General features: G+C 45.7%; 1 protein-coding gene across 1 annotated transcript in view; it reads right to left on the bottom strand.

The window, feature by feature from the left end:
- Window positions 1-7,981, bottom strand: part of LOC122375464 (collagen alpha chain CG42342-like) — a 31,073-nt gene extending 23,092 nt beyond the window's left edge. Inside the window, exons 1-6 of the mRNA XM_043354875.1 lie at window positions 7,922-7,981; window positions 5,898-5,933; window positions 5,627-5,662; window positions 4,569-4,604; window positions 2,421-2,492; window positions 836-904 (exon numbers count right to left, since the gene is read on the bottom strand). The gene's annotated coding sequence lies outside the window, so the exon portion shown is untranslated. The remainder of the gene's footprint in view (window positions 1-835; window positions 905-2,420; window positions 2,493-4,568; window positions 4,605-5,626; window positions 5,663-5,897; window positions 5,934-7,921) is intronic.
- Window positions 7,982-18,745: the final 10,764 nt, after the last annotated feature.

The raw sequence follows: 18,745 nt of genomic DNA, 5'->3' as shown, positions 1-18,745 counted from the left end.
TAAGCATGAGGGTGGCTAAAAACGAACACACTTTTCACTAACGAAGGTTTACAAAACAACGACGCCTCACAAAGAAACAGAGAATGTCATGGAAATTATGTACAGTGTGATTTGACAAAATGGATCAAAATGAGCCCAAATTGCCAAAAAAGTGCCCAAGACTTTTCTTTTTATTTTCGAGAAGTTTCCTTTTCTAGCTTCCCTTTGTATGTATGTGGTTGTAGGTAGCATCGCAACATATCAATGAGGAATATTGTTTTTTCGACCTTTCACGAGCGTGTTATCCACTAGAATAATTTTTTATAGCAAACTTTTTCCATAACTGAGATGAAAATTGACATGAAACTTTAATGCGTTCAGTGAAAATGATCTCTGTATATTTTTATCCGCCATCCCATCTGCATGAGAAAATTCAGCAAATCCCCGAACGCCAGGCGTGGTTGGATTGAAAGGAAAATAATCGAAATTGAAAACAAGAACGAAAATAAGCCTTGAAGTTAGGGAAGGAAAACGTGCCAGCAACAGAGAAAACAGCCAGCCTCAGCAGCCCAGCCGAAAATACGCTGCTCAACCCTTCAAAGGAAAAACAGTGGCAACAAGAAAGCCCAAAACACCAACTTCTACCGAAAAAAAACGTCCAAAAAACGACGAGGCAGCAAAACCACCAAGAAGCTTCTGTAACACAGAGACACACGCAGCCAACTCCAAGTAAAAGCCTGCGACAGTGTGACGTCACGTGCAGAAACACATACAAGGTGACGTCACAGAAGAAGAATGACGTCACATACAGCCCACATATATGACGTCACAGAGGTCAGAGTTACACAAATCTCACCTTTATCGCCACGATTTCGGCGTAACCTAGCGTTCCGCCGCGGATATTAGTCACGGATCGTTTGACGCCCTGTGAAAAATGGTCAGACTCCACCTCTATATACAGACACAGGGTATACGCTATTTTACGCTATACAAACATCAGGGCCCAATCTTACCAAATGTCGTGAATGCTCATTCACGGCATTTGTTAACATTCAGAACTATTCCACATTCACTTAGTCATTCGTTCAGGCAACATTCATAATCATTGACGCTATCAAAGTCATTGGACAAGATTAGCGTGATGTAAATGAAAAAAAGATATCTTTGATAATAGTGCCGTAAACACCGGCCGGTGCTGCCAAATCTTATTCACGGCATTGGTAAGATTGGGCCCAGGTACGCTAATTCCAAAGGTAATTATCGTGCATGATGAAATACTGGTTGAATCAGTCGCGTGGCAACGATACATTTTTTCTCGAATAAACAGTTGTTTACTAGTTATCATCGTTAGATGCGTGCATCACTCTTTCTCTATTTCTCACTCACTCACTCGCTCACTCACTCACTTATTCGCTCTCTCACTCACTCACCCACTCACTCACTCACTTCACTCTCTCTCACTCTCTCTCCCTCTTTCTCGCTCTCTCTCTCTCTCTCTCTCTCTCTCTCTCTCTCTCTCTCTCTCTCTCTCCCTCTTTCTCTCTCTCCCTCTTTCTCTCTCTCTCTCTCTCTCTCTCTCTCTCCCTCTTTCTCTCTCTCCCTCTTTCTCTCTCTCTCCCTCTCTCTTTCCTCTCTCTCCTATCTCTCTCCTCTTACCCACCCACTCACTCACTCACTCACTCACTCACTCACTCACTTAACTCCGATCCCCACGTCCCTCTCTCTTTCTCCCTTTCTCTCACTATCTACCTCTTTTCTGCGCTCCTCAGTAGCTCACTCATATTCACATTCAATCTCTCCTCTCTGCCTCACTCCCTCCCTGTGCTTTTCATAAACTCTCTCTCTCTCTCTAGTCTCTCCCTCTCTCTCTCTCTCTCTCTCTCTCTCTCTCTCTCTCTCTCTCTCTCTCTCTCTCTCTCTCTCTCTCTCTCTCAATCCCACTCCCTCCCTCTCTCTCTCTATTTCTCTCTCTCTCTCTCTCTCTCTCTCTCTCTCTCTCTCTCTCTCTCTCTCTCTCTCTCTCTTTCTCTCTCCCTCTTTATCTCTCTCCCTCTCCCTCCTCTCTTTATCTCTGTCCCTCTCTCCCTCCTCTCTCCTATCTCTCTACTCTTACCCACCCACTAACTCACTCACTCACTCACTCACTCACTCACTCACTCACTCACTCACTCACTCACTCACTCACTCACTCACTCACTCACTGAATTCCTATCCTCACGTCCCTCTCCCTCCCTTTATCTCACTAACTACCTCTTTCCTACGCCATCTCTCTAGCTCACTCATATTCACATTCCGAATCTCTCCCCTCTGCCTCCCTCCCTCTCTCTGCTTTTCACCGATCTCTCTCTCTCTCTCTCTCTCTCTCTCTCTCTCTCTCTCTCTCTCTCTCTCTCTCTCTCTCTCCTCCCCTCCACACCTCCCTTCGGTCATGTGTTTCATACCTTGGCAGTTGAGAAGACATCATATCCAGGACTTCCGGCAGGCCCCGGTGGTCCAGCCTTCCCTGGCTCGCCCTGACATACAGGCAGACACACACACACAAACACGGACACAAGCGTTAGTTAGAGGTGCGAGGGCGGCGAGGCACGAGGGCAAGTGGTATATTTATAAAGATCGTATATCGTAGTAGATTGATGTAGTATATTTATAGATATCATAGCATATCATAGCCTTCGGTATCAGTTTCATCATTGTCGTCGATACTCAAATATCTATTTTAACTTTGATATTTGACCTGTCATTTGACCTATGTCATTCATCTCTGTCTTTCCACCTTTTTTCGCGCAATTTAAATCTATTAGGGTAGATACACAAACTATAGCAATACAACATGTGTGTTGTTCTTTTTGATGATTTAATGTTTCATAGTTGATTGCTGTTTAGGAACAGGGTTTGATGTCCTTATCCAAAACGCTTTACAATGCATAGTTTTTGTGTGGTTGCCATTGACGTAAGAACGGAAAATCAACTCATAAAACGTTCTGACATTAACCCGCGCCCCGTAGGGGGGGGGCCGAAACGCCCCCCCCCCCTGTCCTTTTCGGTCGATATCTCCTAAACGGCTGAAGATATCGCCACCAAACTTTCAGGACCCCTCCGGGCATCAATTTTACACATTGTGACCAAAAATTTTTCCAGAGGCTATGATAGGTTGGCCACAAATGACGTCAGAGTGACGTCATGTTCTGTCATTTTCGACCGAAAAAAGACCTTCGCGAGAAGACCTGTCAGGACTACAGCTTTGAAGATACAGAAAAATGATCAGACATAAAAGGTGTAGAATTGACAGGGCTACAAAACTGCTATCTCGAATTTTTGAAATTTTTGAGTTTTGACCCCCAAAAATCAAAAAAACATTTTTTTGATATATTCGCCAAAAAATCCAAAAAGTTTTTTGAATTTCGAAAAAACCGGAATATATGTGATAGTACCTACCGTCTTCTATCTACATACCAAATTTCAGATCGATACCTCGTTTTTTGGCCAAGTTATAGCGAAAAAAACTGTTCAAAAATGATGACGTCAAACTTTCAAACTCAATTTTTGACAATTCTAGAACTCGTAGAGCAAAACGAAGACCACCATTAGACTCCCCGTGACGAGCTGCATCGAATCGATACCCATTTTATGCAAAAATATCAACTTTGAAATTTGACCTAATTTGACCTGACCTTGACCTGACCTTCACAAAAACGTGACCTAGGCTGGGCCCAAAGGCTGCCTAACCCACATAATCGCATTTGTCATGTAAAATGGACCATAAAACATGTATCACACGACACATTCATATTGTGACCCCCGGTGACCTGACCTCGCTGTGACCTGACCTGGTATCAGTGACCTCAGATAGCAAGGTATGTGTTTGACGAACAATGTACCATCGATGGTTTTCAATAAATTACCAATTTACTCGCTTTCACAGCACATTTCTTGAATTGCCTGTGAACGGTGAAAATCTGACCTTTGACCTGACCTGTGACGTCATCGGTTTGACCTACGTCAATGAAATTTGGTCACAAGGTAGTTCCCGGGTGGGGCTATCGAACGCCGTTTGAATTTTGAAAATCGGCCGGTAACTTTCCGAGATCTTAGGGGGGGGGGCCGAAACGCCCCCCCCCCCCCTACGGGTGGTAGGGTCCGCCGGTAGCCCTACGGGGCGCGGGTTTAAAACAGCTGTACTCTACCTTACATCGGTCTGTCACTGACAAGCATGAAAAAGATATAATTTTGCAAGAAACGGGTATGAGAAAGGGTTTCAAAATTCCCATGAAAGCTCATAAAATTAAATTAATACCTACGAAACGAAACACTTAACTGCACCAACGAAACACTTCACTGCATTTTATTTTATAAAAATTGTTTGTTCATAAAAATACATACATATTTTTGATAAAAGTAATTATTTTATTTTGGATCTTTGATAAGCTTATTTGAAACTTAATCATGAGTCAAGAGTAAAGTAATTCTACACCGAAGCGTTAGGCAAAGCTGACAATACCCTTACACCGTGTTAGTTGCACTGTTACCACCTAGCAGGCATCAATCGAACTACTAGTTTCTAAGCTTGCCGCCAGGTGGCAGTAGCTTACCGGCTCTCCTTTTGGGCCATCCAGTCCAATCGGTCCCTGGAACACAGCGAGTGTAGGTTAAACACAATGGATTTTTATGTTATGCGGTATGCGAGACAGCGAGAAACATGGTGGGGGGGGGGGGGGGTAGCAAGGTTTCAATGCGTCGAGGCACTTGGTGTTACTGCATCCAATGGTTTTTGGGGGGGGGGGGTTGTCACAAAAAAAAATATTGGAACTTATCGGTTAAGCAAGACATTACATACAAAGACGGGTTTGATCATTTATTGCACTGTAGTCCGATAAGCAAAAAAAAAAAACAATTGAAGGGACAATTCTAAACTGGACTGATAGTCAAAACGTAGGGAAGGAAACTGGAAAACTAAACCACAATAAATAAGCAGCCACCTGAAGTCACTGCAAAGCGCCGGTAAAACAAAGGTAATAAAAATAAACCCATCACCAGTAAGCGTTTGGTAAGAGCACGTTAGTAGCATGGGTCCCTCGAAACCTCAACTCACCGCCCAGAAAAACAGAGGCCCCCGGTATGTAAACGGCATGGCTGCATCCTTCTTGTTGTGAGATAGACTTGTGCCAACAATAAACACCCCGTACACGAAGCCAACGAAACACAGCCATTCCAAAACAACTTTAATCCTGCACTTCTTTGCTGTGATTATTCATTCTGTCGGCTACATTTGTTTATGCCTTGTATTGTTTTGCCACTAAATTATGCTGTTAACTATATTCGTATTAGAGAGTGTGCAAAGGAGCATGCTTATGAAGACAGTCTGATAATTTTGCGTGCTGAAATCAAACTGGCTTCAATACTAATGCTAATGTAGCTAGTGTAGTGCGTCCAGGAACATTATCAAATCATGTAATCCTGAATATTTTACGGGTATGTGATTGATTCTTTTCACTTGCTAGACCGCCCACCACCGGCAGTTTTTAGGTCACACCAAAGAGTCAGGCAATCTAGCTCCAAGTGAGAGAAAACAGAAATTTAGTGGAAACAGAAATTGTTAGCCCGCCACCGGAAAAAGTTGTATTTTTTTTTTTTTTTTTTTTTTACAAACCGGAAATCCTGGAACTCCAGAGGCGCCTTTTCTGCCCTGGAAAGTCGCATATATCGTATCAGAAAATGACTTCGCTATGACTTACCCTAATATCGGTGCAACTCATAAGATTTTGAGCTCACGTGGTGCCTATTCTTTTAAGAAGCATAAATTGTCATTGTTTTACATCTCTAAAATGCTATTGTCGAAAAAGTGCAAACAATACCTAAGTACTTCGATCATGATATAGCTAAAACAATCATGCGCATTAATTCGCACTACAAATACTCACAGGGAATCCATTTTGTCCTTTGGGTCCTTCAGGTCCCTGAAAACATATAAAGCCACTAAAATAAAGCAGCGGAGAAGCACACAAGCATGCAGACATTAGAGCAAGCGGCGATAAAGCGAAGCCCAACACCCCAAAGCGCAACAATTAGGCACGACGCTAGGTACAGTCCTCTGCAAATTGCGTGGTAGGTATTCTTTTTTCTTTTTCTTTTTTTGACAAAACCGAGAATAACGCGAATACTATGAATACGAATATCAGTCTTTCGGAACTCGTAACAGCAAGACGCGCGAGACTCCGCACCTTAGATTGGGCCTATTATCTTTTTCATTTTCCATCCAATTTGGCAACAAAACCCAAAAGTTTATATTTGCCCCGAAAACAAACTTTTGCATTTTGCTGCCTCCCTACGCGTAAGTTTTGTTTAGTGATAGACCCAATCGAAAGAGTGGAGCATGACGCATTTATTTGCGAAGAGTTTCGACACACTGATAGCATAGCCTTTGAGTTATTATCGGTTTTGTCGAAAAAAGAATACCTACCACACAGTCTGCTGAGGGCTGTACGAGTATAGCGGGAAAAGTGTGGTTCCTTAGGGAGTCATCAAATCATAAACCATGGCTGTCATCGATTTCATTCGTATGACGTCGTAATTCATTGACTTAGATCAAATTGTTTGATCCAGGGCTGCAAAATACTAAAAATATTATTTAAATATTTACTAAAAGTTGAGTTGAGTTTCGTCCCAAGGTCCCCGTGAACCAAGTGTCCTCCTGAACCTTCAGCGACCGGCAATAGACCGTTGCATGGGAACCTCAGAGGCCAGTGTGGGCCTCTGTGACAGGAGTGTGACCTCCTTGCAAGTAAAGCAGGCTCTCGAAGATTGGTTTGAGGACATTTCAGGGCTTATTCCACCTCTAAAATGTGGGTCACTTCACTACTGCTTGAACACAACATACTTTGGGAGCAACCCTCAGCCCTGAGTAAAATGGGCGAGCACGGATATTTGACCCATAACCTGAGCGAGGCCTGCTACACAAGCTTACATCTCCAACTTACGATCAGAAAACGACTTGTTTGGAAGATTTATGGGACAAAGTTAAGCGAGCCGACATAGCTGTACAGCTTCTGATCAACCCATTGACATTTTCTTAGACTGCTAGCAATTGGTGCCTTAGCAAGCTTGGAATGTGACTAACTTTAGCCGCGTGGGAATTGTGTTCTCTGACATTTTGTGCTGTGCTCGCTATTCACAGAAGACGAGACGAAGGTAAAAACATTCGATCCTGAAGACTAAATGGAGCAAAAGAGGGGGAAGAAGGGATCATGGTGGCGTTTCAGCGATGAATGATGTAGCGGGACAGTGAAAAAATTTCAGAAAACCTACGCCTGTTGGCCAAAAGAAAGCGACAGCCCGACACAATATAACTAACAGCGCGGCGGCATAAGCGAAGGAGGCATATCATGCACACTTGAGGTTTACAAAGCCCAAGAGCTAAGCATCTAGAAAACTCAATAACTCATAAATAGGCCCTAACGTGAGCATACGACACCATACATAAGCATAACAAGCTGGATTTCTGACCAACAGAGCACCTCATGACGAAACCTGCGATGTAGGCGTTAGTCAGAAGCGAACACGGCATTAGAAGCGCTACTTGTAACTGCGACACCTCGGTTTACGGTGAAACAAAGGTCTATTAACTACAACACCTATGGGGATTAGAGATGTCAATCGTATACCAACTATTTGGTACACCGATACCAAGCCGATACCAACTTGGTAATTGGTATTTCAAACCTGACGATTTTGGTATTTTGTTGGTATTGTAAAGCCTTGGTAATGTATTCAACATAAAAAATCGTAACAAGTTGGCATTTTCCCTAAATTCGCGAGTTGGTTCGCTTTTTTTTCCACGGGCTCAGTTGGAATTTGGTATGGTATCGGTTTCCAAATTACCTGTGATTGACATCACTAATGGGGATCCCCCGAGGACCAATGGTCTCTAGGACCATTCGGTACTTACCGGTGGTCCGGGCGGCCCGGGAGGTCCTGGTCTGCCTGGTCTCCCCCGCCGACCTCTCCGACCTGGGAACGGACAGAGATGGACCATTGTTACAACCCTGGTGTAGACCTGTAGGCGGCGGCTTATATATTGATACATGGGGCTCCTTCCATGCTACGTTTTTGTCACTGATTTTGTATACAAACTATGTCCTGCTAGATCTCAGGGTCTCCGAAAACACTCCCTACCTAATGCTTGTGAAATGTTTTTTTTTCCAGAAATGCTGCACAATTTAAACCACACTTGGGCTGTAACTATCGTCGACATATTTGACCTTCCAAATACCTTTGTAGTCATCCGCCGCAATAAAAGCCCATTTAAAGGGAAAGTAGACCGTAAATTCCTCCACACATCATACAACCTACATTCTTCCAAATTACATATCACTCTGCAGCAATACGAGGCCCAAAAAGAAGACGAAAAAATTCCCAACGCGTGTCAATCCCGCACGTGCACGGTACGTGAGTTGGGTATAGCATCGTGCGCCAAGTAAGTCAAGGTGCGTCACAGTGGCAGCCGCTGCGCCGTATCAGATCTGACGCAGCTTCCTGCGCGCCATAACATGCCGCAGGAGCGCCACAACACGCCGCAGACAGATGTGAGCTGTCGTGGCGCGGCAGAGACGAATGTGGCGAGATGGTGCGAGGTGATACTGTTGTTAGGATGGTGGTAAGAATGGTGGTCAACGCAGGGGGTAGCACAGGTGGCGGCAATGACGCATGGTTAGGCAATGACACAGTAGTTACCACGGGAGGCAACACAGGTAGTGATAGTGTCAAGGGAGGTAACACAGGTAGTGGTATAGTGTCACGGGAGGTAACACAGGTAGGGGTAGTGTCACGGGGAGCAACAGAGACACTGGCACGCCGGAACGGTAGCACGGTGAAGCAACTGTAGCACGGTAGCACGGTGGGAGAGACACTGGCGTAAACACAAATGACAACATCTTCCGTTCTATTCGTGTATTCCGTCTATCTCGTCAGACAGATACAGTAAAACATTTTACATAGCAACATAGACTCAGTAGCAGAAAGATTGACAATGACACTCACTACAACACAGATGTAACACCGTAACACAAGCTCTGGCAGTAGCACGCGTCACATACAGTTTCAGCAGCACAGATAATGACACTCCCGGTAATACAGTGTCAGTTACGCAGTAACACAGTGTCAGTTACGCAGTAACACAGTGTCAGTTACGCAGTAACACAGTGTCAGTTACGCAGTAACACAGTGGCAGTTACGTAGTAACACAGTTTCAACTACGCAATCACGCTGCTACTGGAAGTAAAACCAACGCCGACGGAAGTGCACCCTGTACGTTTACAGATTAGGGAAAACTAGAGAAAACGTTTAGCCTTTGATGATCCTGTTCATGCGTAGTCCATGGCAATTCTGACAAATGCTATTTGCATAAATATGCAAAGCTTTTTATTTATGAGGGTTTGATTCGCTACCTTGTAACGCGCTGACTCAATTCCATAAGTGGCAGTATTAGCCCATTGCAATTCGCAAATCCTTCCTTTTGTAGAGTTAGATAGCTAATCAATGAACATAAACTGGCATTACTATAGATGCATTGCATTGTTCGCTACACTACACAATAGCTATAATAACTCGCATTGTCAGGAATTTAGTCACGTATTACGGTCGGAAATTAAAAAGTGAGATAGTGGTCAAAAATCATCCAAGAACACTGGTGACCGCAACTGTATAAATTTCCACAAGACTCAGAGCGTTATGTGGTCGACTTAGTGGTCTGATCTCTGTATCGGCGTCAGAACATCGCTTGGGCCTCTACTGAAGATCACCGCTGGGCGTTCTGTTGTTGGGGATCATATCATGATGGCATCACTGACATCACGTCAGTCGGGATTGTGTGAGAGTCTCGACACTATCAGCAAGGGATAGAGTCTGCTACTAAGGCCTGCTGCTTATTCTCGACTAATGACGCTCGTGGTTGCCCCACGTTACTGCGAATGCTGTATTAGCTTCTCAAAGCTTCTAGAGCTCACAAGCTCACGGTGCCACTAGCCACTAATGAAGGTCGGAGAAGTGCCTTACACTCACAACACTCCAAGCTCTCATTTTTTCTAACGACAAATACCGAATAGCCTCAATATTGGCATTATTCCATGCCTCTCCCATGATGACTGCGGGCATTGTTCTTCCCCTCAGTGACCGGACAAAAAGCCCACACAAGAAACAGTGGCTAGCCAGACGAATGGTCGAGAGACGCGCAAAACCACGGCCAAAAACGTTGATTGCCTGAGGGCAAAAATAGTCGCCCATAGCAAAAGAACCGGCCCCTGGGGTAGGCCTGGGGGTGGGGTCGGGATAAGGGTGGGGATGGAAAGGCATTGGCCTGATGAGGATAGGTTGTTTCAGGGATGGAAGAGAAGCTCAGGGGAAGGACGGCAAAAGACGAAAGGAGATGAGTGCATGAGATGATAGCCGTACGAGATACGGGCATGCATGGTCACACCGTTCCGTGCTTCTATCCTCAGGATACTGAAATCCTTCTCCACACCGCAACCCCCTTCCGGGCTGGACAGGTATCTTTATCTCATGCGGGCTGCTCCCTTGTAGCGGCACCGCTGCTCCCGAGGGAGCGCACCCCGTAGCCGGGTGCAGTGAGTACCTTGGGGCTGGGTGGCCTGTCCTCTGGACGGGCTCAGCCCCGGTGACTCACTAGGGTGCCTGCCCAGTCCAATGTCTCCCCCTATATCCTATCATCCTCCCGGCTCTGAAATGGTCCCATTGGACCGAAGGGGTCTAACCCAACAAAACAAACAAACAAACATGCATGGTAAAAGTGTTTCTTGTGAGTAGAAGCCGCGGTCCGTATCTGTCATCGGCAATGCATAGAAAACAATGATTATAATCCTTCTCAAAGTCCCCTTATCGGCTGGTCACAGCTATTCACAATGCATTCCGAATATAAACACCGGTAGGTATAAACCAGCTTTCGGAGAGAATGATTGGCAAACCGCGTGAAAAATCGACAGGCGGGCCGGATGTTTCGAAAAGTTTCTAAACAGACGCTCTAACATCATCGCCACCGCCGCCGCCTTCGACGCCGACAGCAGAAAACGCCAGAAAAGAACAGACCGAAGAGTGTTTTACTCGGGATCCTCAGCTGAGGAGAGACTGCAGACAGACGGGCACTGTAACAGTGAGATGGCTGACGCCTGACAGTACAGTTCTGTTCATTATGAATGTGTTCATTAATGGGTTAGGGCAACATTTCACTACTGAGGACAAGTACGTAGTAATAAGTGACTGTTAAGTGAATCGGTGAATAGTGGTCACTTTGCTCTTAACCCGCGCACCGACGGGGGGGCGGATATCCGCCCCCCATGAGATTTTTCGCGAATAGCGGGAAAACCGCGGCGCGTAGCGCCGCGAAATTTGATACGACTATTCTCTCATCAATTTTACACATGGTGTGCAAGATTGAACCTCCTAACTTTTAAGGTCAGGTCACCAGGTCACTTTGAATGACCCAACCTCAAGTCACTTTTTTGCAACTTTGTCACCGTGCCAGAGCTACAGTAGATGTCGGAGGCCTTTGAAAGTCGCAGGATGTTATAAGGTCATTAGCAGCTACAATTTGTATATCTCGGAATTTTGATATCGATGACTTAAGGTCAGGTCAATTTCTCGACCTCCCCATTATAGGTAAGTCAATGGGGGAAAAATCAACTCCCTGTTTTTACCACTAGAACGGGTCGGAATGGCCCCATAAACCATACATGACCTCATATACGATTAACCTTCACTACCTTGAGGTCTGTTTTGCTGTTGGGCAGCTGTAAGGTCACGTGACGTCATCAAAGGTCACCAGCGGTTTTTTGACAATAACTCCGCACAGGAACAAGATACAGCCGCGCTGATGGTCTCATTGTGTTCAGCTCGTCAAGGCGCATCGAATGATATACATGATGACCTCGAGGTTACGTGACCTGAGGTCAACCTTTGACCTTGACCTTTCGAGGTCAACATATATATCATTCGATGCGGATTGACGAGAGGATCACGATGCTGCCTTAGTTTGTTCCTATATTGACTAGTTCGAAAGTTATTCGAGAAAAACTCTCCATACCTAGCGCCGCCATTTTGACTTTTTTGACCCCTGTGACGTCATCTTTGACCTGACCTGAAAATGACCTTTGTAAAAATTGTAGACCTTGTCCGTGCGTATCCCTTGCCGTTTACCGCTTGTCGCTATCTTGCTTCGTTCTCGAGATCTCAGGGGGGGGGGGCGGTCATCCGCCCCCCCCGTCGGCACGAAGTTGGCGCAGACCCCCGTCGGTGCGCGGGTTAAGCCCCTCCTAAAATCATAAGAGACAGACTATTCATTACCTTTAAGAAATGGCTCGATTTAATCATTCCTGAGCAGCAATCACTGCATTAACCTTGCCAAAAATTGAACAAATAAAATGTGTGGGAAGCTTAACCCTCGCCCGCACATGGGGGGGGGGGGGTGGTTGCCACCCCCCAGGCAGTCTTTCTGCTCTGCACTCAACATTTTTAAAGCTAGAAGGTTGATTTTTCGTATAGCTGCTCGTCTATCCTTTCTTGATGTCCACTAAAAATTTCAAGTTTCTGTGATTTTTGGTTTCGGAGATATGACCTTGTTTTTCAGGTCATGTCATTACCCAAATGGCCAATTCTCAACATCTTGCGTTTGCCATGGGCCTTGTGAGCTTTTGACACCCTGATTTCGGCTTTTTTTTGCCAGTCTTACCTCCCACCTATCATGGAACATGTTGTTCGACGATGTACAGGGGTCAAGGTCAGGGTCAAGGTCAACCTAGGTCATCTAAGATAATTGCGTTTTAGGCAAGCTGAATTTACTTTTTGTGAAGTTTTTTGACTGCATTTTTGGTAAAAGCTTCTCAGATCATGATTTCATGTGATATGGACCCAAAAACAATCGGTGCACACATCAGTATACACACAGACACACACAGAAATACAAACACATATAATTGACCTTGACCTAACTTGACCTGAAATGACCTCAGCAGCAAAATTCTGGTCGGATAGTGTGACAAAGAGGTTCTAGCTGGCTTGGCACCAGAAAACATCATCGTCATCGGTATTTGATAAGCAGCGCACTTGATATCCAACGGTGACCCAAAACAGCAACATTTTTTAGTTTGACCTGACCTGGAAGGTCAATGACTGACCTGAGAAGGTAAAACTGGGTATCATTGGATTCGTCTCTTCCCAAAGAATCTTTTTGGTCTTTACTGCTAAGCTCTATCTCCAACAGGAACGAAATGGCGCGTGGGGTGGCAACCACCCCCCCATGTGCGTTCTAGGATGGGAAAATGGCATGTGCGGGCGAGGGTTAAAAACTGTGTCTCGTTGACGCAAAAGCCAAACAGTCCACCTAACCGTCCTAACCCAAACCAGAATCATCATCACGGGTGTTACCAGGGAAAAATCTCCGTTAATTCCACCCAGTCAGCGGTTAGGCCAGGGTCAAACCAACAAATGGGGCGGTGATGTAAGGAGCGTGCCAAGGATGCATACTGGTGCCCACACTTTAACACCCCGCAGAGCTTTACTGAGAAAACAGCGCGGCTTGAAAGCATCTGTCTTCGGGAAAAGAGGGTACTGAAATAGTCGGTGTTTTGAGTACAGCAAAAGTGTGGTATTTGTGAAACGTGGCTGACGCAGCTGGCAGGAATTTCTGAGCTGGTTAAAACCAATGTTCTGAATATGCATCCATTCGTCCTTTTTAGTTGACATAAAAAGCATGCATACAGCATATGCGGTGCAGAAAAAAAATCATGCATGCTGTTCATTTCACAAAATCAGTTATCTTCGTATGCGATTTACCGATATTATTTAAAGCATAACGTTACATCATCGTTTTGGTAACGTTATCACATCGTCGAATCTCAGCTTCTCTAACATAACCACACCACTATTGTGCATTCCTGACGACCTTCACGGAGCTCACCCACACAATCAATAAGTAATCCCCTTCCTCGCCTCCTCTTCTGTGATTTATGACGAGTTGGAGCCTGGCGGGAGGAAGAAAGATCATTTCCGTGCCAGACATGTCCCCCGGACACCCCCTCGCCTAGGTGCCCCCTAGACAACTCCCCCTAGGCACCCACCCAGTCATGCCCCATTGACACCGTGACGATAGTATAAAGGGTGGAGCCAACTAGCGTCGCTCAAAGTAAGGCTGAAAGGCTAAATTGTTGGAAGGAAATGATTCGCGGAAGGAAAAGGATCATTTCCGTGCCAGACATGCCCCCCCAGACATGCCCGAGGTAACGCTCCCTAGGCATTCGTCCAGTCATGACCCGTTGACACCCCAACGATAGTACAGAGGAAAGAGTGGAGCTAGCTGTCCTGTCAGCCCAAACTAAGGCTACACGTTTAAAAAGTAGAAGGGCAACACACCAATAAGTATTCAATATGTGCCAACGAGGACAAACAATTACATTGATGATTGATGTAGAAATGCTACATTTATGAAGGTGTAGTACCTATAAAAAGTGTTATCACTTGTCAATATGGGTGCATCGAAAAAAAAAACGGGTTAAATATATGTTTCATCCGTTCTAACTGCCTCTCCAAGATCTGGAACTTCAGTTCCTCCCACTAAATCACTTTCAAATGCCTAAGCTCTGAAACCCAAACATTCTAATTCCTCAAGCTTCCGCAAATGACACTTTTATAACAAATGACTTTTGAAGACCCAAATGACGTCACCACATCTATTTCTCGCCATTTCTCGCAATTTCTCGACATTGATCCGCGGGATTCTCGCGGGGCCGCCCAAAATGACGGAGATTAGTGCGGAGGCACGAAAAGGGCGGAAATATGGCAGCCCGCACGACGGACGCCGATTGTAAATGACGTCATTAGTGGGGAAATGTCACAGACGGCGTATGGATTGCGGGTCACGTGACTGGAGAAGGGGTGTGGCTGGTAGGTCACGTGACCATAGACGGCATGCAGGCTGGTGATGTAGCCACATAAGCCAACACATGTGTGCATTCGCACGTGTTCATTATGTATCGAAAATTACACCCTGAAGTCACTTGATTGAGAGATCAAGCTTATATTGTAATTAGAAAATTAAGTCAATCAAATAAGAAAGCTAAGATGGTTTCAACAGCAATGGGGCTTATGAATAATACGATACAATTAGTACAATCATTATTACTCTTAATATTGTTTTCATGGATCGCTATGCAAATGCTCGTATTATCTCAATATCTCGTTATGCATGGCGGTAAGGCCGATGTTTCAAGATTACACCGTGAGCTTCGCCACAGCACAGAGCAGCGCTCCGGTGGCGAAATTGGAGTGGTGCGGCAAAAACGGCGCATCGGCCGAGTGCTCTGACAAAAACGGCGCGCCGTCAATCGCCGCACTGTGCCGCGTTCGCCGCCGCCGGCGGGTTGGCACGCATTGTTGTCAGAAGCGACGGGAGGTGGGCAGAGAGGGAGAGAGTGGGGAGAATGATAGGGAGAAGGGAGGAGAGGAAAGGGTAGAGAAGGGAAGCAGGAGAGTAGAGAAGGAGAAGTAAAGCAGAGAAGAGAAGAGTGAAGAGAAGAGAAGAGAAGAGAAGAGAAGAGAAGAGAAGAGAAGAGAAGAGAAGAGAAGAGAAGAGAAGAGAAGAGAAGAACAGAAGAAACGAGTCAAAGAAAAGAAGTAGAAACAGGGAGAAGATGATAAAGGAGAATGGTTACAGGGAAGGATAAGGATGAGTGAAAGGTGGAGGTAGCTAGACGGAGAGAGGGTAACTGGTAGATAATAAAAAAACACTTTTAAAGCATTTTTTTAAACAAAATGAGAGGAGGCGCATCGGTTTGATAGTGCAGATAAAAATGCGATGCAACATATAACAGGCATCTACAACAGACCGTAGACCTCTGACTTCTAACAGTGACCAATGACTTTTACTCGTAAATTATACCACCCGTTTTCGGATCCAAGATCAAATCGGAACCTCTCTGTGGTCCCATACTAGCAATCCGTGGTCCTAGCCATGTCTTTGGAACGTCCAAAGCCGAACTCCGAGAAGTCTGACGTCGAACCCAACCATATCCCTCCGCAGTACCTACGGTCCGAGCTCAACTAACCCCTATAAACCAGAGCTCGGTCGCTGTAAACTGAAACCAAGATCTCTATCGGTAAGACGAACGGCATTCGGACCTCCCGGTCAGTGAGGGGAGGAGGGGGAGGGGAGGGGAGGGGGAGGGGGAGCACCAGAGGGGGAAGGACCACCAGCGTTGGGGGGGGGGGGTAGGGGGGAGGACCACCCAGAAGGGGGCTGGATCCCCAGGGGGTGGCGGATTTGTATGGTCGCTGGTTTATTGTAGGAGGTATCATATGCGTGAACGGGTTTGTAGGAGGCCATATTTAGGATTGGAGGCTGTCGAATGGAAGGTCATAAGCAGTGATGCCATCCACATTTTTGCTCCATCCCAAGATCTCGACCAGAATTTCCCAAGATTCTCGTCTCAAATCCCAAGACTACCCATCGAATATCCTTAGGAGTACCCCAAGTAAATCCATAGCTTATTTTGGACATATTAGTGTGTTTAGTATTCAACTTTCTCTTCTTCGGGTCCACCCTTGTCCTTATTGGCGTATTTACAGCAGCTAATGTACCTAGAGGCCCGGGGGAGGGGAGGGGGAGGGGGTCGATCGGACTCCTACAGCTGATCGGTTCCTGACCGAGTATAAGAGCTTCACGAAAAATGAAGATGCTGGCCTAGACAACATGAAGCCGGTGGTATCTGATATTATGGTCAGGTCATTCGTCGACCGTCAATGGTGGGTCTAGGCCTTAAAACACATAGTCCGAATCTGTTAGAACTTCTTGGAAACGAAGTCTGTGGCATTTTGGATTTATTTCAAAATTTGTCTCGTGACACATTTGGAGAAGCTAGGGTCAGGTGAGGTCAGGCTGATTTTAAGTGTTTTCCACCACTGAGTTTTGAAATATGGGCTCCAAAACAAGCTCTTAAAAGCTTATGTGAATCCTGAAATCGAAAAGCCTATGCTGTGAATCTGCGCGTAAGCCAGTGCCCGCTGGGGCCCATGAATTTTCAAGCCGGCGATGGCGAGGGGGTCTAAACGAGGACCTAACTCGTCCCCTTGACTATATAGTTACAAGACGTCAGCAGTGTTGTGAAGGTCGCAATGTTACGCTTTGATTATTTTTGGTCCAGCAGAGCCCAGAGGTCAGGTGACCAGACACTTTTCCGAGGTCAAAGACAAATTGCCCTTATTTTGGTTCGCGGTCAACGGATAAGCCTCCATAGAGCAAAACCGTAAAATGAAACGCTTTGTGCGGGAGCCGCTTTCTGAAATGTTTTTTAGCCATAATGTTTGTAAAAGCTTTTCATAGCCACCCAACATCATGGACGCCGGTGAAACAGGGCGCCGGAGGGCATATTAGTCACGTGACATTTGTAGCTTCTCCCCCTTCGTGTGCCTTCTACAATCTACATGCTAAACGTCACGTGTAAATTTCACGAACCTTGATCAAATCGCCCCAGGCGCCCTGTTTTCACCGTCGTCCATCATGCCGCCAAACCACCCATCCCCGTTGATCGGTAGTTGGAAATTAAACAAATGAGCGCCAGTTGCGAACAGCGACAGCTGCTACTATACCCATAACAAGTAATGGTACAAAAATAATCCTGCGATCTCGGGAAGATAATGCCGGCTAGAAACATCGCAAGCTTCGTCCGTTACTTCAATATGTTTGATTAACCGTCCGTAGTGCAAATCCATCCTAAATCTATTATCGACCAAGGAAAAAGCATTCGACAGCATGAGAAGACAAAGTGAAATCAGCTTCTGCCAGATCCCAAGATATGCAGTGCAAATCACAAGATCCCAATGTTAATGTTCAAATCCCAAGATCTTGGGACAAATCCCAAGGAATGGCATCGCTGGTCATAAGTCGTGAGGTCAGTGCCTTCGCGAGTCACCATTGGGAATGGTTATCTCATGAAAGGCTGGTCAGTGCGTTATTGATCAAGCTCCTTTCCATCAACCAGCCTCCTATCCCTGGAGGATTCTAAGTGGATTGAGCGTTTTAGCAGCGGTATGGATGAAAAAAAAAAAAAACATCTCGCATCGATGAAAACGGCAAACATCCTAGCACCAGGATACACTGAACAACGCTATGAATGGCAAACCCCATGACAAGCCTCGCAGCCTCATGCCAAGCATCCACCGCCTGTCAAAAGCTCTCTACCTGTCACAATTCTCTCTCCCTGACACAATACAGACCCCCTCTCTCCAAAACCTTCACCTATGTTTTAGGGTCTTGCCTTCACCTGTCCTGAGAGGCGCACCCGGCACGTCTAAATTAACCTCTGTCGACGAAACACCAATAAAAACAGGACCAGTCGCTCGCGCAGAAGACAGAAAGCTCCCTCCCTCAGGCTAATAATAAAGTCTTTAAACAATAATAACACCGGCTAGGATACGAGCTAATGGAAGGCATGGTGGATGCCCGGAGGGTGGGGCAGGGGCGGACTAAGGTATGTGAGGAGGGGAGGAGAGACGCAAATCAGAGGCGGGTTCAGGTATGTGGGGACGGAGGGAAGATGAAATCACAGGGGGTTTTACCTGGCGTCAGAATAAAGTGAAGGAATGGGGATAGTGCAGTTTAGTGAAAATGTCATAGGTACTAGTGTTTGTTGTTTTCTAAATGCATTGAAGGACCCCATTTTTAACTACGGCACGAAACTAAAAGTTTGGAATCAAAGCATATTGTGATAAA

The sequence above is a fragment of the Amphibalanus amphitrite genome, unplaced genomic scaffold (genome assembly GCF_019059575.1).
Source record: "Amphibalanus amphitrite isolate SeventyFive unplaced genomic scaffold, NRLGWU_Aamphi_draft 001846F_arrow, whole genome shotgun sequence".
NCBI classification, from domain to species: domain Eukaryota; kingdom Metazoa; phylum Arthropoda; class Thecostraca; order Balanomorpha; family Balanidae; genus Amphibalanus; species Amphibalanus amphitrite.
This window is presented reverse-complemented; position numbering and strand designations above follow the sequence as displayed.